Source organism: Spea bombifrons, chromosome 2 (assembly GCF_027358695.1).
Source record: "Spea bombifrons isolate aSpeBom1 chromosome 2, aSpeBom1.2.pri, whole genome shotgun sequence".
Taxonomy (NCBI): Eukaryota; Metazoa; Chordata; class Amphibia; order Anura; family Pelobatidae; genus Spea; species Spea bombifrons.
Window position 1 is genome coordinate 95,331,770 of NC_071088.1, and position 27,735 is coordinate 95,359,504.

General features: G+C 40.0%; 1 protein-coding gene across 1 annotated transcript in view; it reads left to right on the plus strand.

The window, feature by feature from the left end:
- Window positions 1-27,735, plus strand: part of NALF1 (NALCN channel auxiliary factor 1) — a 213,488-nt gene that overhangs the window by 145,527 nt on the left and 40,226 nt on the right. The window lies entirely within an intron of this gene.

Here is a 27,735-nt window from a genome sequence, read left to right on the forward strand (position 1 = left end):
AATAGAATGTTCTTACAAAATATCAATACGCCATTTATGACACAACTTAATTATAATGCATTAATCTGAGCAATACTTATTATACCTTAAAATCAAATATAGGTGATAAATCAACCCGCTGGACCTGTTATTTTTTGGCAGCAACTATTTGTAAGTCGGATGTAAATTTCCCAAAAATCACTATTCCCCCGTAGATGGACAGAACTGTTATCACGCTCATTTTTTAATAATTGGACTCCAGAAATGTCTTCATCTTGCAGTGCAAATATTTGGTCTTTCTACTTTACTGGGTTTTTTTGGATGGATTTTCTTTATCACATCTTCCATGAAAAAGAGAATAAATGCTATAATGTGCACACATGTTGCTTTGAATACAATACTCTATTGAGGTGTAGTTGCCACATTGATGTCTTGTAACCTCATACTGCAGGTTGTCAGGTTTCTGGCTGTGTTTACATGGATACATGGTGTTGAGCATACGGGGGTCACACTAATCTACTGCTGTTCAATAATAATGCCTGGAGCTGTACTGTCTAATTTTACAAATGTGTAGGTTTTGTGAACATAATCTCCTAGTGTTTTTATTCGGTATAAAAAAAACATTCAAACTCCTTATTTATTTGTATCCAATTTCTTGAAACTCCCAAAGACATTTTTTTTTATTTTACTATCGCTAAAATCGCAAAATGAAATGCTGTCCTACTACTTACCACTTGAGGTCACTGTTCTTTTTTTGGAGGACTGTGTATCTCAGCAAGCATTTCTTCTGGCATCTGGATTTAAGACTGAGAACAATGGAGCACTGTCTTATGAGCCTAATGCCTTACGCTCTTGTATTAAGCAGGCTAGGGTCTGGACTTAAACAAAGAGGAAGTGCTTATATTACATTTATCATACTCCTCAGCATTTTTGGTGTCCTAATAGGGAAGGCCGACCTGTTGGGTATCGGGAAAGCTGGCACTCGGCTTCAGAGTGTTACAAGGTGACCATGAGCTGCAATGGTGGCTTGTGGTACAACAGCACAAACTTCTTTAGATTTTACAGCTCACACTGCCGGTCACAGAGTTCACCAACTGATTCATGATTCCCACCATTTGCAAAAGCAAGACATTGGGGCCGCTACCTGAAAATTGGGTCTGTCTTACTCAGGCCTACCTTAAAATAACATATAAATAATACTGTTTATGCATACACACACACATACACACATATATACTTACAGTAAACAGTATTTAATTTTGACATTTTGATCTTCACAAAGAGTTCATGTAGGTCTCTCTGCCTTTGTGATTCATATGGAATTATGATATAAGCTTCTGAAACTGAATAATTTTTATTTATCTTGTGCAATTTAAAATCTCCAGTGAAAATGCAAAACGCTTAATCTGCACGCAATACTTCCACTTACCAAATATGTAAGTTCCACCACTTGGGCACAAATCCAATAACAGCGATAATCTTGATTCTGCATTAATAAACACACATTGCTATTTTTAGTAGGAAAGGCGGAATGGGAGATGCATTCAAGAACAGCTCTAGCTCAATGACCCTCTTGAAATAGAAAATGCATTCGTTTTGTCTTCAAATTTACTAAACCAGTCTGGCACTTTTATAAGAGCCTGCAATATGCAGCTGACTATTATATGGGAACACAAACAACGTAATGTTTAAAAGAGCTTCTTCTAAAGTGTTGGTTCCCAAACTTTCTTTTGTGGCCAAAAATGCATATAGGAATATACTGGAGATTCTTATAGGCCATGTTTCCCACTGCAAGACCAGTATTCAGTTTTAGCTTGCCTTATACTTAGAGCAGCCTTGTGCCAAGCACATGTATCTATTACCTTACTGTATTACGCTTACACTGGTGCTCTACTTTGTCCGCGAACTAGACTGCTCTTGTGCAGTTACAACCACAGTGCTTTTCACTACTGTTTACAGTTGGTGACAAAGTTCATTTCAACTCTTAAATGGAAATACCTCATTTCACCCTAAATCCCCTAAAATTTATTTCTGGAGTAGGTATGGATTAATGACTATGGCTTTTATATGCGCTGTTTTCCAGTGGATTAGGCTTCACTATTTTATCATAACATTTTAAAATGCTTAGTTTAATTTTATATTGTTATACAATTTTGGTGCCTACTATCTACCTGATAGAGGATTCATTACTCTCGTATTTAGAAACTTCATATCTTTAACAAAAAATAAAGCTTTTGATAATTTACAAAAATTGTGTCCGTTAGAACAAAGGGAAACAAACTTGTAAAAAACAGAGGGATTACCTTACAGATGCACCCGTTGTTATTTTTTCTTTTCTTTTTGGCTCTAACCTCAGATATAGTTGGGTGAGCCACAAGATTTTGGGTCAGTGAAGGGCTAGTTTAAACACCTGATATGTGGCCCATGTGCGTGACTGTATAAACATGCATAAAAATGTTCCTTATGCATTGGGGGCTAGTCACGTTCAGTTAACATGTTGCTCGATGACCTAAGCCAGGTCTGGCTTGACCATAGGCCTGTTTCCTGCTGTGCCACTGGCCTGTTCACCCATTAACAACAAATATTCTTGCGTTTATAAAAACTGACTCAGAATACATCAGTTTTTTTGTAATATGTTTTTTTTCCCACTGCTGCTTCAGTACTAAATGTTGGAAGTTTTTATACATTTTTTATACATCTTGACTTGAAAATGGACATTACCAGTGGAGCTGACCCACCTCAATGCAATGATATTAGTAACAACATTTGGTTCACCAAGATTTCCAGGATGATGCACCAAATTCTGCTGAAACTGTTCGGACCTATTTAAGCGTCTACTTCAGTTCTGAAAGCTACGGGGCGTCTCATATTAGGAGGTCATGTTGACAGCTCCTAAATTAAGAAGAAAGTGATGTTCCTGGAAGTTACAGCAATACTGTGAAATCTGCTTGAGTTTCTGAGCATCCTGATTTAAGACTATAATTAATTGTATTGGACATAACCGAGGCAAGTCTCTGCTGCCCCAATGCCTGGGATTATAAAATCTGAATACAGAAGTACATTACAGATGTTGTTGCTTGCTTGCCACTCAATGTATGTTTGCTAAATTCCTTGTGTGTCAGGTTTTCAACAGACAGAAGCTACGTGGCTAATGCTTCCCTATAAAGCCAGGATTAGAAATACATTATGTAAAATGCACACTAATCTGTTTGAAATTAGTTTATTTTACCTTTCCTTTTTTCAACCAACCACCAGAAAGGACACATTCCATTCGTGGTGGAAATGAGGAATATATATTCTATTGCAATTAACAAAGCATCAACTACAATTAAAGATAACGGTAAAATATCTTAATACATGAATAATACATAATAATGACTAAAACTGATATGAGTAGCCTTTCCCATAATAATACATTTTTTTCAATGTTAACTATTAGGCCTCAGAAGTATTGAGCTTCTATGAATGAAAAAATGTGCAGAAGAAATTCAACTTGTCCCCCCCCCGCACTTCCTATTGATGTCTGCAGAAGACATTAACAGTGAGACTTCATTACTGAGAGCTCTGCACATTACCACCTTGTATTGACATACATTAAAGTAGCACTTAGGTTATATTAATATATTTTCAAGTTGTTAGATCATTACATGCATCGATGTTAAAGAAAAAAAGCCGATGAGAAATGTCTACGGAAAATATTGTTTAAAAATTGTACATATTGTTCAAAGAACATAGACAATTGAATTGTAAATGACTGTGTGCCATTCCGAGCAGTACATTGATCAATGCTCCAACTGTTCCTAACAAGTTTGCATTAAAAAAAAAGAACACTTGCCAAAAAGAGCATTTAAAAATAAGTACCCATAATACGATTACAAGTGCAGTCCAATGTTATACATTCAATCAACAAAAAGAATTCAAATTATACTTCACATTTAGGCTTTTCAGTGCCAGGTGTGCGTACAATGTAGTCACGCACCACATCTATACTTTTGAAGTATTAAAGATAATAGTATTGCAACTCTAGCTCATGCATCTCCAGGAACCACCTTAGTAAAAGTTGAATTCCGTACTAAGCCAGCTGTGTCTGCATTTGCATGTCGTAGAAAACAAGAGAAATGCTTTAAAGTACACTGACTCGATTTAGACGTTAATGTGGATGTCTGGAAACCTCCCCAAATTCCTTTTCCACATACACCTCAGAGATTTAATCCCTGTGATTTTTCTCGAGGAGGTTTTGAGTGACCATTAGGCAAATTGGGCAAATGCCTGGTAGGCCAATGCCTGAAGGTGCCTCAGACACACTTTTTTTTTTGCCACTTGTATGGCAGATACCGTCTTCCGTGTGCAGTCACTGGCGTGTTTCCAGCAGGCAGTAGACAATTTTACTGGGAACTGCTGGGGCTGATTTTAATCCACAGCCTACCCTTTATAATTATTGCCTGAAGCTCTTTGCTTTAGTTGCGAGACCACAAGGCTAGTGGCCATTCCCACATATGTTCATATGGAACCCATTCGTCTTCCTTTATAGCAGTGGTTCTTAACCTTTTTGGTGTCACACCTCCCTTTTGAAAGATCTTATGACTTACGCCTCCCATGTTTTAAATGCCCAAAATTTAGGCTTAGGCAGGATGAGTTTGCATAAAACTATTTACAGTTGAGAGGCTACTTACACCTCCCCAGGAGCTGTTCCAAATTTCCCTAGGCATACCCCACCCCACAGGTTAAGAATCCTTGCTTTATAGCATTGCCTTGAGAACAGGAAGAAACCTTGTCCATGGCAGATGGTACAGGTGATGTTGCATCTATCCTGCTAGATTTAAAATGAATACTAAAGGTAGCATTAAAAGCATCAATCCTACTACTTTTGAATGCTTAATCCCTTTCTAGAAGGGAAAAAATATCTTATTTCTTTGACTCATTCATAGTTTTTCAAGCAGCACTTAACTGTGTGACAGAAAAGCAGGCATTGATAAGTTGTTGCCATAAAAATCAAATATTTTTATGGATTGACTGTGTATGTGCCTAAACCATCTCGGTGAAAAAGTAAAATGACAGACTTGCTAACGTTAATTTTTGTGATTTACAAGTGTGGTCCACTAGTGGTCTGTCTATGTGGAACACTTCTATGGAATCATATTTTCCTATAGATTTTAAAGGTGTTTGTGGTGTTATGTATAAGCATTTAAATGCAAATGATCAGTTGCAATGTGTTTATAATGGTTGATCAAACAAGATTAAACAAGCAACTGTGAAATAATGCATTGCTAATTAGGAAGGCTTTTTGCTAATATTTCTGAAATATTGTAAATATGTTCAGCAGTGCTTAATTCAAAGAACTTAATGCACCGTTTATCCACTGGAGAATTTGTTCATTACTGTTATTTCCTTATCAGCATGATTACTGCATACGTCTATTTTTGGTTTTTTTCCATACTAAATGACAACTAAGCTTCCCCCAAACGCCTTACTACCTGAGCCAAAACACTTGCACGTAAAACTGACATTAAGGTCAAGTCAGCTTCCTCTCTTGGTGGACAGAGGTTCACTGGTTTGCCTGGAAGAACTCCCACCACCTCCATCAGAGTTCTTCAAGGTACACCATGCCACCAAATTACTGAAAGAACAATAGTGTAGAATGTCGAACAATGTGACAAATATATAGTGTATGGTTATAATTAGGCTTGGGCGCCGGCCAACTCTTCGTGTTCGTCTTCATGTTTGTGGGGATATATACCACGAATATTCACCCGTTCCTGTGTTCGGCTTGGGCGAATATTCCTGTACATTCTTTGTGATCCTTTTTTGTCTTCGTTTTTTGTAGAAGGTGTCATGATTAACTCATATAATGTAGTGGATGCATGGAAGGGTAACCCAGCAGAGGTGGTTAGTTTCTTTGTTTAAGCATTCCATGAGTTAATCTGAGGTTGATTTAATGTGTTTCTTTGTGAATGCCCTCTGTATCTGTTCTGGCTAGAGGTGTCATCTTCCCAAAGGACCCCTGTGGTGATTCATGGCCTAACAGATAAGGATCCTTAGTTATAGGAATTCCATTCCTATCTTAAGTGGAGGGGTTTCCATCACCTTTACCCCACCATAACTTATTGGCACATCAAAGATGGGACCCGATTCTTGGGGATGGTGTCATATAATCGGTCATGTGGTCAGAGGGGGGTTTTCTTGAAACAAAGTCTGATTTAGGGACAATGCAGCGACCTCAAAGCAGAACTCCATGATATACTCTGATTGGAACAACATCGTAAGAAACCATCTGGACTTAAGGAGTTCCCACAGGCCTGCTTATTGGAGAAACTCGTGAGTGAGGGTCCTGTGTTTAAGTCCCATTGTTTTTAAGAACTGTTTGCTGTTTTACTTTTATTTTGTATGTCTTGTTTTTTGTAATTCTGGCACTGTGTAATCTTTGTCTTTTTGTTATTAAAATATTCAAAATCTAAGTCTGTCTTTGGGCTCTAGTATCGATATCCACGAACCCTAAGAGAGGATAACACGTTACCGTATTGTTATTACGTTCTACAGGATATATATATATGTTGTTTGCCCGGGGTGGGTTGAGATATATATAACGATAGATGTTCTAATTCGGATTTCTCACGAATCCGGTATCAAAATCGTGAGTGGTGGCAGACTACCTGGGGGGATACAGGCAGGATTTGGGGGTTAATTTGGTATAGCTTATGCCTTGTTAAGGGGTCAAGTTAGTAAATCCAGAGGCCTGGTGCTATTAACCCCTTCATGCCCATGCCCTCCACACAGTCACGGCTTGGCAAGTAGTCCTGACCGTGACAAACTTGGTGGCAGCTAGGTGGGATATCTAGAGTTTTTTTAGTGCTATTTGTATTGCCCGGTTTGGTGATTTTAGTACTAGAAGAAATTACATGGGTTTTGTGTAATTTCCCAAAGACATTACTCAGTGCCTAATTACAGACATACAGTGCAAAACAGTTCGTTCCTCTCCTTTTTATTTTTCTCTACCATACTGCATTATGGAGGCATATCGACGACAGCCAAAAGAATCTCTGGAGCTGGTTTGTCAAGAAAGGAATATACAAATTTTTGGCAAAAGTAAAGAGCAGCTGATTTTGGATCTCCTGGAACATGATAAACTCTGTGCAGAGCAGGCCATCGGAGCAAATGTGATTTTGGAAGAGCCTGTGGATCAAGGATGTTTTCCTGATAAAGTTAACGCCTTGAGTGTAATGGACTCTGAGTTACAAGTGTTACTAAAGGATCTGGGGAGCGTGGATCCTCAGCTAAAGTTCAACCTGATTCTGCAGTACAAGGAGAGAGAGAGGGAGGCTGCGGAAAGAGAGAAAGAGAGAGAGATGGAGGCTGCTGAGAGAGCTGCGGAGCGGGCTGAACGAGAAGCTGAGCGGAGGTATCAGCTGGAACTTCTACGGTTAAAGCAATATAGTCCGTCTCCCCAAAGCATTGTTAACGGGGATGGATATGCTAACCGACCTCGCCTGGAACACTTTCCAATGCTGGAAAAGGACACTGACTTGGATGTGTTTTTGAGAGGATTTGAGAAAGTGTGCCGGCAGTACCAGCTGCCCAAGGAAGAGTGGGGAAAGTATTTAACCCCACGTCTGAAGGGGAAAGCACTGGATGTGTTTGCTTCCTTACCAATGGAAGTTGATCAGGACTATGAGGCCATAAAATCTGCCTTGTTAAAAAGTTTTAACCTCACCCCTGAATTCTACAGGAAAAAGTTTAGAGAGATGCAGCAAGCTACATCGGACAGTTGTACCGAATATGCGGGACAGCTTCGGACTGTTTTCCGGCAATGGGCTGGAGGCCTACAAGTTACTACATATGAGGCCCTGGAGGATCTGATGATTCTGGAGCAGTTCCTGAGGACACGAAGTCTGGAGGCCCGAGAGTGGATTCTGGACAGAAAACCTAAGACCACGGCAGAGGCGGCAGATCTTGCTAACGATTATGCCAACAACCGTACTCCAACAACCAAGCGGGTACAAGCATCACAAGGACCATCTACTTGGAAAAGAGCAGCCTACCAGCCACCAACTCCTAAGCCAGCCGGGAGATTATCACCAACAGTTTTTCTAGCCAACAGAGCAGGGGCCACATCGGGCCAGGGGGATACCCGCCGGTGTTATCGGTGTAACCAGATTGGGCACTTGAGTGCCACCTGCCCTTCTAAGAGACCATCTCCACAGACAAATGGAAATGGAGGTACAGCTGGGGGAGCTGCACCTGTTTTATTTGTGGCTAGACCAAAGGAGGCACAAGGAGACAATTTGCAGTGTGTAGCAGTTGAGGAACACCCAGCTGTCTTGTTTGTTTCCAGGGTTCAGGGGAATGAAGATGAGAACCTACAAAGAGTGACTGTAGGTGACTGTGTGACTATGGGACTCAGGGATACGGGGGCTGCTTGCACTCTGGTGCGGCCTGAGATGGTAAAATTGGAGGATCATATCCCTGGGAAGACCATGTCCATCCATGGAATTGGCGGGGTGCGCCCTGCAGTGCCAGTGGCACGTGTGTACCTTGATTGGGGTGTGGGCAAGGGTTTGCGGGAGGTGGGGATATCCGAGGATATTCCTGTTAATGTTTTGCTGGGCAAGGATCTGGGTCGACTTGTTTGCCAGTATGCACCAGTTGAGGAAACCTGCAAACCTGGAGGGCTGGTAGAGAGCCCTGTCCAACCTAAGGTACTGTCTGAAACTTTGGGAGTAGTGGGTAGCTGGGAGGGAGCCCAGAAGGTAGAGGTATGCCTGTCTGAACCAGCACCCAGGATCCTGTCTCCTGAAGGGATGAAGGGGGATGTGCACCAAGGGACCAGACCTAGAGAGCAAGCTCTAGGGGAAACTTGTGGTTTGACCTTTGGAGGGGCAGAGGTTCAGGAACAGGGAGTCTGTGGTGGCTCTTCTGGTTCAATGCCCCCTGATACGGAAAAGCATAGTGTTACTATGGGTGATCAGGTAGCCAAGGGATTTGGGCATGCTGGGGGTACTTCTGTCAACGTGTCTTCAGAAGTTGTATGCCCTGAAGGTATTACCCCTGGAAAACTAAAGGGGACTGGGGATGTGTGCCCAACTGTGTCTACAGCACCTGAGTACTTAGATCTGGGTACAGGAGAAAGTATGCATGATGTTGGGATGTCTGAGGATATTCATATTACTGACTTTTCTCAAAGGGTAAACAAGGGATATATGGACTGTGATGTTTCTGTGTGTCAGCCAAACCCCTACTTTCATGCTCCAGATGAAATGCTTAATGTAACTCCTAAAGTGCTGGAGGTTAAGAAGCAGGAAGGGGATAGTTTCTCAACTGTGCTTAAGACCCCTAAAGCTGTAAAGTCTGGAGATAAGGAGGAGGGGGAGGAAAATTTACACCTTGTTATACCTTTTGTGTGTTCACTGAGTGGGCAATGTGAGGGGCAGAATATTTCCCCTGTAGCTGTAGTGACATACCAGCAAGATGATGGGGCAACAGCTACAGAGGATAATATAGAATGGGTTGATGAAAAGACAGCTACGTTGACCAGTCAGCAAGAAACCCCTCGCCCTGTGGGTGTAGGTAAAGCTAAGAGCCTGGGATCCACACCGGATGCCCAGGACAATGGACACCCGTTTGCTGTCTTGCTTGGGAATGGGCAGCGTTTAGCAATCCTAAGCAAGGCAGAGAAACAAATGGATGAGGCCTTAAAACATCTGAGTAACTTATCGCCAAAGAAAGAGGCTTATTCAAGGGTTGGCAGAGAGTGCTTATCTATGGTGCGTGCTTTGCAGGAGTTACAGCCATGCTTGTATGGTTGTGACTTCACTGTTATAATCTATCACAACCCTTCTCTTCAGGCGGATAGAGTAGATGGGAAGCCTAGACTGTTGTCCATATGGAGTCCGGTGCTACAGCAGTATAGTTTTACTGGGCCGTGTGACAAGTCAGCTTCTATGGGAATGCTGACAGTTTGTCTTGTCAGGGGGAGACTAGAATTTAGGCAGACATAGTAGATCAGCGTGTGCTGACCTCCTCTGTCCACCATCTTAAAGGGGGAGGTGTCATGATTAACTCATATAATGTAGTGGATGCATGGAAGGGTAACCCAGCAGAGGTGGTTAGTTTCTTTGTTTAAGCATTCCATGAGTTAATCTGAGGTTGATTTAATGTGTTTCTTTGTGAATGCCCTCTGTATCTGTTCTGGCTAGAGGTGTCATCTTCCCAAAGGACCCCTGTGGTGATTCATGGCCTAACAGATAAGGATCCTTAGTTATAGGAATTCCATTCCTATCTTAAGTGGAGGGGTTTCCATCACCTTTACCCCACCATAACTTATTGGCACATCAAAGATGGGACCCGATTCTTGGGGATGGTGTCATATAATCGGTCATGTGGTCAGAGGGGGGTTTTCTTGAAACAAAGTCTGATTTAGGGACAATGCAGCGACCTCAAAGCAGAACTCCATGATATACTCTGATTGGAACAACATCGTAAGAAACCATCTGGACTTAAGGAGTTCCCACAGGCCTGCTTATTGGAGAAACTCGTGAGTGAGGGTCCTGTGTTTAAGTCCCATTGTTTTTAAGAACTGTTTGCTGTTTTACTTTTATTTTGTATGTCTTGTTTTTTGTAATTCTGGCACTGTGTAATCTTTGTCTTTTTGTTATTAAAATATTCAAAATCTAAGTCTGTCTTTGGGCTCTAGTATCGATATCCACGAACCCTAAGAGAGGATAACACGTTACCGTATTGTTATTACGTTCTACAGGATATATATATATGTTGTTTGCCCGGGGTGGGTTGAGATATATATAACGATAGATGTTCTAATTCGGATTTCTCACGAATCCGGTATCAAAATCGTGAGTGGTGGCAGACTACCTGGGGGGATACAGGCAGGATTTGGGGGTTAATTTGGTATAGCTTATGCCTTGTTAAGGGGTCAAGTTAGTAAATCCAGAGGCCTGGTGCTATTAACCCCTTCATGCCCATGCCCTCCACACAGTCACGGCTTGGCAAGTAGTCCTGACCGTGACAGAAGGGGTTAATACGGGGTTAACGCAGTATGCACTACGCAGCAGCTTTGGCGACAGGATTTTAGAGGTCCATACGAGCAACTCTATTGGTCGCCTGCAGGGGCCTCCTCTGGCATCAACCAAGAGTTAAAGGTCTTTAACTTGTGACGGCTGTGTTCGTTTTCATGTTCGCCTGAATATGAATGCACAAGTCTAGTTATAATGCACTCACAAACTTTATACATAACCTTTTTCAAATTTTTTGTACACATGTTTCCACACACACAAATTTGTTTCATACAGTGCTATGAGTACCCATCATCCCACCAGAACCAGAAGTTACTTACATTTAACAATTGTAGCTTGTACACATACTGTAGGTTACATTTAAAAACTGTAGATTGCAGTCTTTGTTGTGAACTGATTACAAACCGCTTATTTTACTTACATCTAAGAAGTTAACAAATTTAACAAATTGGTATATAATTAGTTAACAAATAATGGGAGGGAATATAAATGGAACCAAGAATCATCACAACACACGTCCATTTGAAGATGCTCATTAAGCGAAATGCGTAAAGTGATGGAGGCTGGAGGAGCCAGATGGAAGCAACTCAAACTACAACTACACAGAGCATGCACTACACCACTTGGACATTTAAAAATATTCGTCAGCCAAAAGGTTGTGATACAAAGTGGGTTTGAGGGGATGGGTAAATAAAATAGTCCTATCACAATATACCTGGTAGATGTAGTAAAATAAAGATCCATCTAAAAGACACTTGATTAAGTACATATTGGAGTTTATCACCAGTACTGAAAAAAATGAAGAGTGCTAGATTGAAATCTAGCCAAAGGGTTGTTTAAAAGAGACACGTATGCCTGAAGCAATTGAAAAGATAACAAGCACATAAAGATAATTGGTTATATGTATTTAACATACACCGATGGGCTTGACTTCTGGACATATTTTTTTTAAATGCTCGGAAGATGATATAAAAATGCTAAGTAGGTCTTTCCTTCCTTGAGGATACAATGATCAAAATAAACCCGCTCAGAAAAGGAAGGATGCTGGCTTAGGCTTTATTAATTAAAATGTTAATTATTACTAGAATATTTTATATTTGGTCCACCTGTGACTTACAGATCTTGCTTCTTTTTACCAAACATAAGAACTGTACAAGGTTGCCTGCAGATTAAATAATTTACAATGGGTTACAGTAAATGTGGGCTTCTATATGTGTATTCATTTGAATGTTTGTGCATGTGTATTCACAAGGTTCACAAGATTGTAATATAAATAGATAATATCTCCTGCGATATATTCAGAAAAAATAAGACTTAGACACCAAACCACATATGAATTGTTATTGTTGTAGTGATGGTTTAACCCCTTCGTGGCAAAGGCTGATTTTATTTTTTTGTCCCCTTTGTGACAAAGGCTGTTTTAACATTTCTGCGGTGCTCATGTTTAGCTGTAATTTTCTTCTTTCTCGTTTACGGAACACAAGTTATATATTGTTTTTTTTTCAGACAAGAAGTGCTTTCTTTAGATGTCATTGTTTTGATGCCCAGGGAGGGGCCAGACATGGCCCCTGATGCCGATCTCAGTGTTGCTGAATGCCTCGACATCCAGGCATTACAGCAACACCGTCTGGGTGCAAAAAGCGAACATAGATCACTTACTGCACCAGTTTAAAGCCATGACGGTCCTAGCATGTCAATTGTCACCAACCGGATGTTAGTGCATGATGTGCCAGAACCGGCAATTGTCATTAAGGAGTTAAATATACACTATAAAGCATCAAAATATATATGTATGGACAAAAGTATTCGGACTCCTGATCATTACATTCAAAATGCATAGACATTAATGTGAGGTTGGTCCCCCCTTGAAGTGTTTCTGTGGGAATTTTTGCCAATTCATCCAGTAGAGCATTTACGAGGTGAGGCCTTGATACTGGACAAGATGGCCTGGCTTACAATCTCTGTTCCAGTTCATCCCAAAGGTGTTCAGTGGGGTTGAGGTCAGGGCTCTGTGCGGGCCAGTCGAGTTCAAAAATTAAGCTCAGAGCCCCAAATTTTTCACACTCTCTGACATGCCCTGTTACACTCTCTGTAACAGTCTCTATCTCAATGCATCCCAACCATCTCCGTCTCCTTTTCCACTGCTTCTTGTTCTCCACTTCTTCTCATTCTTTGTGTTTTCCAAGTCCTGGTGATCCGCTGCATTACCCTGGCTTACTGGGGCACTTCCGCATCAGTGCGGAGCCTTGGCGTGCAACGATGGGGACAACCTCTTCCCTGATTGAAGGAAAAAAGGAGAGGTTGTTCCAAGGGGCTTACCTAAAGTATTTGGCACTCAGAGCGAATCCTGTATGTGGCACCCCTAGACACACACAAAAAAAAATAATGTTGGCAAGAATATTTATTTCACTAATTTGTAAACCGTATGTCAGCTCAAAAAAAAAATCGAAAAGAAATCTGGAAGAAAAATATTAACTTAATAACTTAAAAAAGTAAATTCAGTATAATTTACTGAACAGATATGGTACAGCATAACTCCTATAACTTTATATACTAAGCCAGACATTGATAGTGGTACAGCGTAACCCCCATTACTATACACTGAGCCAGACATTGACGGTAGTATAGCGTAACCCCCATCACTATATACTAAGCCAGACATTTACATGTTAGGCCTCTTCCCCTGAAACAGGTAGCCTGTCTGTGCCACCTCTTTCCCTGAAACAGGCAGCCTGCCTGTGCCATCTCTGTTCCTGAAACAGGAAGCCTGCCTGTGTTATCTCTGACCCTGAATCTAGCAGCCTGCATGTGCCACCTCTGTCCCTGAAACAGGCAGCCTGCCTGTGTCACTTCTGCCCCTGACATATAGTCAAAATACTAACCAAATACCCTCCAAGAGAGATCAAGGGTTGTAAATCCCAAAGAGAAACTATCCCTTCTAGACAAGGACATTTCGGAGGTAAATTTGTATTTGTGTCCAATCTAATATATTTCATTAATTTAAATATCAGAATGCAGCAGGCAAAGTTAATGCAGATGTTTTATTAATTCTAACAACTGCTAGCAGTTTAGTTATTGAATATTCATGCAACTTAAATAGACTTTGTCAGACAGTTCTCTCTTTATCCTTCTCCCAATTTAATAACTAAAGTGACAAGAAAAGTTAAATTTAGCAAAGAAATGTGATTTGACACATTTCCATCTAGAAACTGTTTAAGCGCAGGAGATCTGAGAAGATTTAAATTAAAAATTAAATAGGCTTCTGTTTGCTGATATTTTAGTTTTAGGAAACATATTATTATTGATCAAACATTGTTATCACCTCATCTTTAAAGATGCACAGCACCAAATACTTTTTAATGAATTATCTTTATGTCTTTATTATCTTTATGTTATGGTTTGTCTAAGTCGGTCAGTTCTAGTCTTGTCATACCCCTTGAATAAATGTATGGCAAGAAGCGCTGCATAAATTGTTGGCGCTATATAAATAATAATAATAATAATAATAATGCACAGATCAGGATATTTGTACCTGTGGTTATCATTTTAAATGTTCAGTGGAATGTCAAACAGATGGCCTTTGTGAAATCAAGAGAATACCGTATTTGCTCGATTATAAGACAAGGTTTTTTCCAGAGCAAATGCTCTGAAAAATACCCCTCGTCTTATAATCGTGGTCGTCTTCTAATCAGACCTCATTCTGCTTCGGCCGTGCTGCTTACCGGGCTTTGATCTGGAGCAGCGTCTCTGCTATTAGCAACAGGAAACAGGAAGCTAGCACAGTCCTCACATAACTCTACCTCCCCCCTCCTTCCTCTGGGGGCGGGGCCAGAGAAGTTGCTCGCACAGCCGGGCCCCTGCAGAAGTCTTCGAGTGAGAGATCTGCAGTTCAGGTAAGGGGGTGGGGGGTTTGAGCGTGTGTGTATGTGTGATTAATGGAATGAATGAGTATTTAAATGTTTGTGAATGAGTGTGTGTGTGTGATAGCAAGGATGTGTAAGAGGGGTGGGGGTGGTAGCATGGCATAGGGAGGCTGTAATCACACTTCTAACATCCCCAGGTTCCAGCATGTACTGGCTGCCTTGGCTTGATAGGAGTGTGATTGCTGTTAGCAGTATATATATCTCCAGAAATGCATTTTAACCCCCTATATGCCACTCAGCCCCATGATATGCCTTTTAACCCCCTATATGCCAGAGTGGCATATAGGGGTATAAGGCATATCATGGGGCAGAGGGGCAGATAGGGGGTTAAAAGGCACATCATGGGGCAGAGTGGCAAATAGGGGGGTATAAGGCATTTCTGGGGGCAGAGTGGCAAGCCTGGGGGCAGATGTGCATAACTGGGGGGGGGCAGGTTGGCAAATAAAAGGAAATAAAAAATATATTTTTCTCAATCATAGCTTTTATTAAATATGAAAATTAGTTTACATTAATTAATATTTACTAGTAAAACTTTTTTTCCTATAGGGTAGTCTTATATTCAGGCTTTTTGTTTTTTTCCTAAATTAATATTTTGATTTTGGGGGGTCATCTTATAATCAGGGTCGTCTTATAATCGAGCAAATACGGTAATAAAGAAAGAAAGAAAGAGAAAAAGAAAGAGAAAGAAAGAAAAAAGATTAGTATGTTTTTAGTTTAAGCTAATATTTCTTCGCTATAAAACCGCAACCCTGTATAAGGAGATAAATAGCACTGAAGCAATGAAGCAGCCAAAGATGTGGACATTTATCAATAACCATGAAATAGTGCTAATAGACAAATGGCCTGAATCAATTTATATGTCACTTTTTTTTATAGCACTTAGTCATATTTTGGAGAAAAATGCAGGGCGAGCCAGTCTGGGTTCTTACATAAATCAGTATAAAGTGACATCAGTTTTGATTTGGTGCTTCTCCTAACCTCTTGATAAATATCCTGCGAATGGCAGAACTATTGATAAGCTGTTGCAGTAACAACTAGAACAATGAAACAAGTTGCAAAACAAGCTCGTCTTTATACACGATCAATTGCCAAAGAAACAGATTACTGAATGTGTTCAAAATCTAAAAGTAAAAAAAAAAAAAAAAATAGAATATGAATTTAGTATTGTGGTAACCAACACTCAAGGCAGGGTATTGTGACACCTAGGCCTCAATCATACATCATAGTACCCAGGATACCTATTAGAACCCTGCAGTCCTGTATCTATAATATCTCACCACCACACTGTTTTACATTTTTAAGATTATCCATACTTCCCTTCTTAATTTGTCCAGTTTTGTCCAGTGCATCTAAGTTTTTTTCCTTATATTTTTATGTACCCCCATACTTTAGCACCAATCATTCTTGTTTGTTTCCCATGCCTTGATTTCAGTTATTTCCCTCTTTTTCCCCAAATCTCATCACTGACCCTATCCTACATTAATAGGGTTTTTTAAGAGGGACAGTGTATGCTGTAAGGGTTACTTTGCCCACAGTACATTCTAATGGTGTTAAGGGGTTAAGTTATCTGATTGATTACTTATGTCTACTAAGTGATTGCCCAAAATTGATAACATGGTACCCCTGTTGGTGTGTGGACATTGATTTGCTTGTTTTACAGAATTTAGTTAAACATTTCCATTGTTGTGGAACATAGGAATCATCTGCCTGTGGTTGGAAAGTCTTAAATAACCAGGGAAACTGTTTGGATTTCCTATGAGGGATAGCGACAAGAAAACACATGCAACTACCTCCGATTGCAATTTGCTCATTTACACTTTAATGAATAAATTAGTATTCTGCATCAGTTCTGCTTAACAGTCATGACAATACTTGCATTTATATAAGTTGTAATCAGTTTCAATATAGACACAAGGGAGAAAGCATATTTTTAAATTGAAAACCAGAAATATTTTTTTTTGTATTATCATGATTTTATAATTGAAATGACTTGTTGAAATGTTAAAAAGAAAGGCACGGCACTAGTAACAAATTTAAAAAACAAACAATTGCTTATAGCTTTATTGTTAAATGAGAATCAAAATCTGCATATTTATTTTACTTATGGGATTTCCTTTTTGTAACAATTAGTGAAATGAAAGATTTTTCCTTGTAAAAAAAAAAAAGGTCCAAATCTACATAATAAAAAAACCCTTAAAACTTGGTTCAGTTTCTAAAGTTCCAATCAGAGCAACAGCACCGAGGTCACCAGTGAACTTTTCTATGCTCGCTAACAAAGAACCCACAAGTGCCTTTTACAAAAATGAGGTAACCCAAGATGTGATAAAGAATTCATGCATAATTGGTGTCAATTCTTTTAATAATTAGTGGTTTAAACATGCATATAAAGTAGAGTCCTTTGATCATGCTAGTCTAGTAGATTGCGCTAAGATTCAGGCTCTTAAGTGAAGTCATTTTTATGGCAAAGTCCATGTTAGCTCTTTACAGAGTGCTTGAAATCCTCTTTAATACACTGCTTGAAATCTAGGCAGATTGTTTTAGGTCTCTGTTGCATATACTTGATTTAGAGCACAGTGCTGAGTTAAATTCTACACGACTAAATATGCTTCATAAAAATGTACAGAATGGAAAAAGGGTGACATTTTGACACAATTTAAAACCTTGGTTATATTTGCACCACTTCAATTGTCCTACCAATGCTGTTATGTGTCACCAATGTATATGCTGGTATATTTTATATTGGAAACCAAGTATATTGAAAATACAGAGATAATTATGTTATGGTGATCAGTTTTAGTTAGAATAGTGCATAAATAAGCATACAGTAAGTATACAGGGTGAACAAATTATTTTATGGGAAAACTAAATGCAGGAGTAGGGTTGCCACCTTTTTCCCAAGTCATTGGTAAAACAATAGATAAAAGGGATATATGAGAAAGGAATGAGAATAGGTTAAGAAAGGATAGGGTAGATTGGAAAAAGAAGAGAAAATGAGAGATGGGGTGGATGAGTGATAAGAAGAGAGGAAACAAGAAAAGAAAAAGACAGAATAGAAAAAATGGAAGGAGAGACAGATGAGACACCTGAGACTCACACCAACACACACTAACATACACATACCCAGACATTACCACATACCCTGGCGATCTCACTAACACACCCAGACACTCATACTAACACACACCCAGACACACACACACAAAGACACTGACACTCACACACACACTGACGCACACAGCCAAAGACTGACACACAGCCACCAACACACCAAACACACAAACATACCCAGACACTAACACTAAGAAACCTACTAACATAAACAGACACTCACACTAACACAGATACATAACACACCCAGACACTCATTCTAACACACATACTCAGACATAACACACACATACACACACAAACATACACACTCACACTAAGACATGCCTCACTTACCTTGCACGAAGCCTCAGCCCCTCTTCAATACAGCTTGCACAGTGCAAGCTGCTGCACTACTATCACGTAAAGGCACAATGAACGGTTATTTATAAACCTCAGAAGAAGCAATGTGCCAATAATTCTGTTCCACTATATATACCATATTGGCCCGAATATAGGCACTTTTTTCCCCCACTTTAAAAACTTAAAGTTTTTAAAGTGGGGGTGCGGCCTATATTCGGGGTCTACCGCCCGAAGCCCGGGACATGCAGTTCCGGGTGCCGGGCAGGCAGCGGGGTTAGGATACAGATCCCCCGCAGCGGTGCAGGGGACCCGTATCCTACTCTCTGATACGCTCAGACAGCTTCCACTGTCGGCACTTTCCACGAGGGGAGTCCCGGCAAGGGAGATTGTTAAAGCACATCGTGCAGACGTGCCGCAGCGGAGGTTGTTTACACGTATCGCCACAGCCGGTGAACGTCCGCACGATGCATTTTACCTCTGCCCCCAAGACTTACCAGAGCAGACTCCCGGGTGTCTTGCGGAGCCGGCGGGGCACATCTACGCAATACGCGTATACAACTTACGGTGTTGGCACTTCCGCTGAGTGCCGGCACCGGGAGTTGTATACGCGTATTGCGTAGATGTCCCCCTCCGGCCCCGCAAGACACCGGGGAGTCTGCTCTGGTAAATCGGGGGGGCCAGAGTGGCAGCATATCTCGAGGGAAGGAGGACAAAGTGGCAGCATATCTCGAGGGGGGGGGCAGAGTGGCAGCATATCTCGAAGGGGGGAGGACAGAGTGGCAGCATATCTCGGGAGGGGAACAGAGTGGCAGCATATCTGGGGGGGACAGAGTGGCAGCATATCTCGGGGGGGGCAGAGTGGCAGCATATCTCGAGGAGGGGAGGACAGAGTGGCAGCATATCTCGAGGGGGGGCAGAGTGGCAGCATATCTCGAGGGGGGAGGACAGAGTGGCAGCATATCTTGAGGGGGGGACAGAGTGGCAGCATATCTCGAGGGGGGAGGACAGAGTGGCAGCATATCTCGGTGGGGACAGAGTGGCAGCATATCTGGGGGGGGACAGAGTGGCAGCATATCTCGGCGGGGGCAGAGTGGCAGCATATCTATTAAAAAAAGTTTTTCCTTAAAAAAGCACCAAACCTTTATGGTGCGGCCTATATTCGGGTGCGGCCTATATCCGAGCCAATGCGGTATATATATATATATATATATATATATATATATATATAACAAAAAAATGTGAACACATTACTGGTACTTAAAGACAATGTTTTTAGACTAAATTATCATAATATTAGTTATATGAAAGCAATTGATTAAATATACAGTATAATCCAGTAGGCTGTGTTAGGTTAGGATTTCATTAGGTTGTTTTAACCCGTTTGCATTGGGATTTAGCCAGAAATACTGAAATATGTTTATGGAATTCTTGTAATACAAGGATGAGTGATAGCCTTTTAATAACGCATTGTTCATATTCATTTTTAGTCATTCTGTAGATTCAATAAAGGAAAAACAATGCAAATTGTTGGCAAATGTGTGTCGGTGAATTACATCCATTTTAATTCAGCTTCAGAAAATAACAGGAAATATAATTGACAGCAAGGTCCATTGCTTCAAGGACAGCACGTCTTACTATAAGGTATATTCTGAGATTGATATTATACAACATGTAGCATTACTGATTATTGTTTACTATGGTACATCAAGGTCACATATGTGAATACTCAAGGTTATTTATGGTAAGCATGTAACAGAGCCTTAATTGCTTTAATAAAGCTTTCATAAGAATGTAGCATGCAAAACAGTAATATTATTTTATATTATACAATTATATAATTATTATAAATAGTTTAAGACCTCATGTTGCTTTAAAGGAACAGTCCTATTTGTTTCCATTAGGTCCCTCCAAGCCCAGGAGAGTTTTCCAGCAAACTGTCATGGTTTCTCAGGTTAGCCTCCTCAAAGCTTGATGGAATAAACCTGGTACCTAAATAAGGTTTTAATTCATGTTTAAACTTGGTGGTCATTTTACCTAAATTACTATAATGCTATGTTTTCTTGAAATACCTTAATTTAAAAAAAAAATAATAATACATGTATTCAAAATGTATAAGGAAAACCTATAAAAATGTGACAAAAAGTAGTCATATAAAAAATACAAAATAGAAAAAGGCTCCAGGCACTCAAGGGTTCCATCAGGCAGATTTATTGAAGGAGAAGGACAACAACGTTTCGACCTCACGATGAGGTCTTTATCAAGTTTATCAAGTTTTGGTGACTATATAAAACATACAGTCAGTTAAGTTACCAAAACTTTAATACTGGAACATTGTAAACGATGTATGATACTAAAATTGAAACCGTATTGACAATATAAAGTGTATAGGGTCATATGTGACATAGTATATTTTTTTAATTCAGTTAGTTAATGCAGGTAACTTAATTTCTCAACATAGCTTCCCACACAGTGGAGGGTTTTCTTTATCATCTCACAGGATCAAAAAGGTGGCACAAGAGAAACTGACAATTATTTCACCAACTTTGCTCATCTGAAGAGCTAATGCTGGGACTTGAAGAGGTGGTTAACTGCAACAAACCTACAGGAACAAACACACCAGCCCTCAGAGGCCATGGGTAGGGTATTTATTAAAGGATGATGAAATGCTGCTTTCTCTACACATTGGAGCACGTTGGAAGCTTAACAGCCGTTAAGTCTGTTTTATTCAGCCAGTGTTCCAGAATGATCTCAGTTGCCCGCTTAAGTATGTAGAGGATGGTTGTTAAGACAGGCACACGGTAAGATAACTACAACATATTCTAAGTATTGGAGGAGCATTGGTGTCCTCAGCCTTTGAAGTCAAATAACCTTAACTAAAAGAGCTTTCACTGGACAGAGTATAGAGTCTAAAGGTACCATCTCCTAAAACAAAGAAGGAAGAACATAGTATGTGCTCTAACCATACTTACTATACTTAATAAATAAACAAATGCAACCTTATGTTTAGTTAATGGATGGCTCTCAAGTCGCAACCGCATTAAGTGAAGTACCCACATCTGGGTTAGCAGGAAGACAATAAGGCAGGCATTAATCAGAAAATGAGTTATAGTGCATGAACAAATGGAACAATTTGTAATTATTTCCTGAACAATATTTTACATATTTCTAGAAATCATTATATCCTGGCTTGGACATTATGGGGAGATTAAAAATGCATGACTCAACCCATCCTGCTTTAATCTCGTCCTGCTTCCTAGCTACCAAACTAGTGCCTAGCTAAAGTTTAACTACACATACGCTATCCACTAGAACATAGTTAATAGAAACAAATGCTGAACGTATTTGTTACATTGTGAAATGCGTCATTGATAGTGGTCCATTTATTTAATGCTCATTTATAGCAACTAGTTTGTTAAATGGAATCTTTAGCTCATAGCTTTTTATATATACCGTATTTGCTCGATTATAAGACGAGGTTTTTTTCAGAGCAAATGCTCTGAAAAATACCCCTCGTCTTATAATCGGGGTCGTCTTCTAATCAGACCTCAAATAGAGGTCTGATTAGGAGACTAAGATCCAGATCCCCCGCACCGCTGCAGGGGACCTGGATCCTCCTGTCGTCGCCCCCCCCCCACACACACTTACCGGTGCTTCCGGAGGTGAAGTTGGCAGCGGGGGTTTGTATGCGTCCGTCGCAAATACCTTCCCCGACTGTCAGAGACCAGAGTTCCAGAGTTCCTGATCTCTGACAGCCGGGGAAGGTATTTGCGACGGACGCATACAAACCCCCGCTGCCAACTCCACCTCCTTCCGGCTGCCGCGGAATGAGACGTCAACCCGCTGCCCCGGCAATACAGCAGGAAATTGGAAGCACCGGTAGGTAAGTAAGTAAGTAAGTGTGTGTGTGTGTGTGTGTGTGTGTGTGTGTATATGTGTAGGGCATTTCTGGAATGCCTTACACCCCTATATGCCACTCTGGCACTTAGGGGGTTAAAAGGCATATTATGGGGCAGAGTGGCATATAGGGAGGTATAAGGCATTTCAGGAGGCAGAGTGGCGTTAAGGGGGCATTTAATAGTGCACTCTGCCTCCTGAAATGCCTTATACCTCCCTATATGCCACTCTGCCCCATAATATGCCTTTTAACCCCCTAAATGCCAGAGTGGCATATAGGGGTATAAGGCATTTCTGGAGGCAGAGTGCTCTATATAATGCCTTTTAACTCCCTTAATGCCACTCTGCCTCCTGAAATGCCTTATACCTCCCTATATGCCACTCTGCCCCATAATATGCATTTTAACCCCCTAAATGCCAGAATGGGATATAGGGGTATAAGGCATTTCTGGAGGCAGAGTGGCACATAGGGGGTCAAAAGGCATACCATGGGGCACAGTGGCATATAGAGGGTTAAAAGGCATATCATGGGCCACAGTGCCATATTGGTGTGGCAAGCCTGGGGGCAGATGTGCGTAACTGGGGGACAGGTTGGAAAATACAAGAAATAAAAACAAAAAAAAATATTTTTCTCAATCATAGCTTTTATTAAAAAAAATAGTTTACATGAATTAACATTTACTGGTAAAACTTTTTTCCTTTAGGGTCGTCTTATATTCAGGCTTTTTCTTTTTTTCCTAAGTTAATATTCAGTTTTTGGGGGGTCGTCTTATAATCAGGGTCGTCTTATAATCGAGCAAATACGGTATATATATATATATATATATATATATATATATATATATATACACATATAACAGGTACTAAGAAGACTTCAGTAGAATTCAAAGCACTTTTGGAAAAACAAACCTTCAATAAAACCCATAAAAGCATTAAGAAGGGCAAGGAAAAGAAAAGGAGATTATTAGGGTAAAGAAAATGAAAGAGCATATATAAAACTGATTATATCATAAATGTGTGACTACATTTACACACATCGTATATGTACAAGCTGCTTGCTGCTCAGCATGTCCGTGAAATCTAAATATGAACTTCTGGTTTGCTTACTTTAGTCCTTCCCAAAGCAATCTGCATCTTTACTATATTCTATATATCCTGACCATCAATTCTGCAGACGTCTCCTCCTCATCTCCATAGGACAATTTAATCATGAGGAGGAAGAGTTCTGGTTTCCACTGTGATTGTTCCACATCCAGAACTTTCTCCTCAAATTGGTCTTTATAAATAAGACCCAGATTACAAATCCAAAAATGTTACAAACTATGTTCCTGATAAAGTGCGTGATTATAAATACTGCTGTCAGTAGGTACAACAATGGCAATGTCTAGATTAGGCAATTATTTAGGCAACACAGATTGAAGGTAGAGACAGTAAGAGTAGATAAAACGACACAAGGATGGATAACCCATTCTCTACCAGATTTCTGCACCTTCAAATTGTATTGGGAAGCACATCCTGGACATACGGTAGTTATTTAAGCCGTGCTGACCCAGGCTCACAATATTACATAACAATATACCTTTATATGAGTCCATATGGATGTGCGTTAGGAACAAAATGCTAAAGGACAGGAGGAATTGGACTTTGCATGACTCTGGCTTGTACTTATTTTCTTCTGAGAAGCCTAAGTGGCATCAAGCCTGGCTCGCACAGCTATACTTTAAAGAGTCACTGGAGCCCCTTCTTAATGTTGAACACAGATTGGAGTCTGTCTTGCATGCTTCTTTTAAATATGTTAACTTTACTTACCACAGCGGGGAGAAGAAGGTATTTGACGGTATGCTAGGGGTATGTAGGAATATGTAATGTGATTTAGTTAATTAGGCTGCATAAACATATGAAATATATTTTGAACTGAGCTTGTTTGTGATCATGCATTACAAAAAACACAGTCTCCAGAAATATGCAACATAAACATAGCAAACATGATGTTTTGTTTGTTTCATTAACTGGATAATAATTGCACAAAAGAAAGTCCATAACCCATATCCTTTGCTGGATAATCAGTCCCTTCCAGACACTGTCGTACTTAATGAGTACTTCAGATATATTAGGATATTATTAATGAAGGGTACAGCGTCGTCTCTATACCTGTGGGCATACATTCACATTAACAGACAATGGTAGAACACCTTTTGATGGGTATTATATACCTAGTTTTTAAAGGGACAGTTACCTTAAAAGTCAATTAAAGTGAATATGAAACAAGACTCAAGGTTGTTATGTAGCGAGAACACAAATTTAACTTCCTGGGTATGTGCGTTGTTAAATGTTTTCGAGCAGTGCTTTGGGGGGGGGTATCAACTTTTAAATTTATAACTATCCTAAATTAAACATGAAATGTTGTATGTACTAAAATATGTATCTGCCTTAAACCTCTTTACAGTTTCATAATTATCGCTAGGCCTCTCATATCCAACTGCTGGCATACTGATGTTATTGATGGCCACCGGAATTAAAGTGCTAGGGTTACCTTGTCGCCCCCAGTCCAGCCATCCTTGTTACCATTAAGAAAGTTTGTGAGCTACATGTTATGAACTAATCCAAACTAATCATTATTACTAAATAATAAAGTTATCTTTAGACTATAAGGGGAAAGTGCAGTTAAAAAGCATGTAATGTAATTTATAGGTATATAAAATGTACTTACGGTATATCACATAAAACACTTACTGTACAGTCATCATTGTAAACACACTGTATACTTGCATTATTATTTTTTCATCACAGTAAAAAATATATCTCCCATTGTTAGTTTGCTGATTGATTAGATAATGCTTCTTACAGATTAGCGTCCCTTACTTTAAAACTAATTACAATCTCTAAAAACAATTACACTCACTGACAAAAGCACAAGCCTTAGATATTTTGATAAATACATTTATTTATGCTAAAAGTTGCAAAAGTGACAGTTTTCCTTTGACATCATGAAAAACATAATTAGTCTATTATAGCTACACACTTCCTAGCTGACATTTGGACCAAAAAATTAGGTCTATTTAATTAAATGTTTAATGTCTAATAACAGGCTTACCCAATGGTAACAGTTTCCTATCTAACAACTCAATTGTTTACCCTATATTGCCATTATCTTTACTATTACTATAAATGTGTTGCTAATATTGGTATACTAAGGTAACAAGGTAGTATCCTTTAGAAATCAATACATTCTTCATAATTTATCAGCTGTAAGGAGGCATGTTTCCAGGTCACGTCTTTCTTACAGCATAGTTTGTTTAGTTTAGATGATAATGGTATTTGACTACCATAAATCTAGTATGTGAACTGAAAAAATGGGTATTTAGTTTAGAAAAACAATTTTATTTTATCCTCTCTGGTGACATATGTAGAAGATAAACTGTACAGATGGATAGTATGCACAATCCAAAATAATACAGAAAAAAACTGCAAGTTATATTTATCAAACAAATAAATTGTGACTTTCTAGTAATTCTAAAATACACGTCTTGTCAAATTGGTTTTACATTGTTTCTCTATAAGATCCGGAACCCAAGGTTTTCATTGACATACTGAATACAATAGTTGCATTCAAGAAGATATTGGGTCCTCTGAATGATAAATGTTACTGATAACATCTGTAACAAAACAACTAAAGCCACTTAGAAACTATTAGGTGTATTAAGTAAATAAACCCTAGCAAATCTGTCATTTTCTTCTGTAGCAACAGCCTATCACAACTTGCGTTACTATCACATGACAATTAATCCCATCCAGAAATATTTTACTTGTCTAAGGCAGGGCTCGACAAATTTGTTGTGAATCTAGGCGCCAGCTAAAAAAGTTAGGAGCCAGGATTTTTTTTTTTAAACAGTTGGTTAGGAGTGATCTGATCATCATCAGCCCACTTACTAAACTCACAGCATTTGACCTGGAAGCACCCTGGACTTTCAAGTCAGTGCTATTTTTTTGTTTTTTTTTTTATTATTTTTTTTTTTGATAAATATATATATATATATATATATATATATATATATATATTTAACACTTTCAATACTGATGTTCCATTGGAGCACAGCATTGACTGATATTTAGTCCCCACAAGGTTGTGGGGACAAATGTTAACCCCTGCAATGCCACGAATGTGTTATACACAATTGTGGAATTGAAGGGGTTAACGCTGCACTATCGCTCTCATGGAGCGATCAGGCAGCAGAGGGGTGTTGACATGAGTGCGAAGACCAAAGAACCCTCTCCCTCTGTCCCTGAAGCTGCCTCTGGCAGCTGGGAAGCAATTGCTGGTCTATAGACCAGCCATTGTAGGGGGGAGTCTCTGATGACTGCTGTAGGCTTCCATGCCTACAGGAATTATCAAAGGGCTTGTGGGGGCTCATTTTTGCTGTTGCTGGTCTGCCTGGGCTTCCAGGCAGACCACAAGCAGCAGAGCCCCTTACAAAACGGGAATTAACCCCTAAATGCCGCGATCGCGGCATTGAAGGGGTTAACGCTGCACTGTCGCTCTCATGGAGCGATCAGGCAGCAGGGGAGGGTTGGGGCTGGTCTCCACACTCATGTGGAGACCAAAGAACCCTCTCCCCCTGTCCCTGAAGCTGCCTCTGGCAGCTGGGACGCGACTGCTGGTCCATAGACCAGCCACTGCAGGGGGGAGTCTCTCTGATGACTGCTGTAGGCTTCCATGCCTACAGGAGTCATCAAAGGGCTTGTGGGGGGGGCTCGTTTTTGCTGTTGCTGGCCTGCCTGGGCTTCCAGGCAGACCACCAGCAGCAGAGCCCCGTACAAAACGGGAATTAACCCCTAAATGCCACGACATTGAAGGGGTTAACGTGGGAGTGATCTCAGGCTTGGGGGCGGGCTCTGAGTAGCTGTGCTGTCTGCCCAGACTTCTGGGCAGACAGCAGCAGCAGCGCCCCCGCGTGGTGACGCGGGGGCATTTTTTTGGGGACGTAAGAGGCTGACAAACTCCTAGGCGCCAGGACAAAATTCTGAGTCGCCATGGCGACCTGGCGCCTGGAATTTGTCGAGCCCTGGTCTAAGGAAATGTTTATGAGAAAGTTTTGGGCATTAAACAGTGCTAGTATTAATTGTTTATGCCCATTATTGTTTGTTAAATAACAAAAGCTAAGTTTTATTGATGCTAATATACTTTTTGTTGGCCAATTCAAAGCTGCAGGGCATAAATCAATATTGGTAATGGTTAAATTAAATTACTATTCAAAATAACTCCTAATCCTAAATGAATCCGGAATATTACAAAAGCATATATTCTTGTTATGCAATCCTTCAACAAATATGGCTTTATCTATTAAAGTAGGTTAAATGTATTATTTATAGGGCATCTCTTCAGTGAAACAGCCATGCAATTTTTCTTTCAGTTCCAGAACAGCTTTACTGCATGAAATGTTATGACTTATCTGCTATCAGAGACT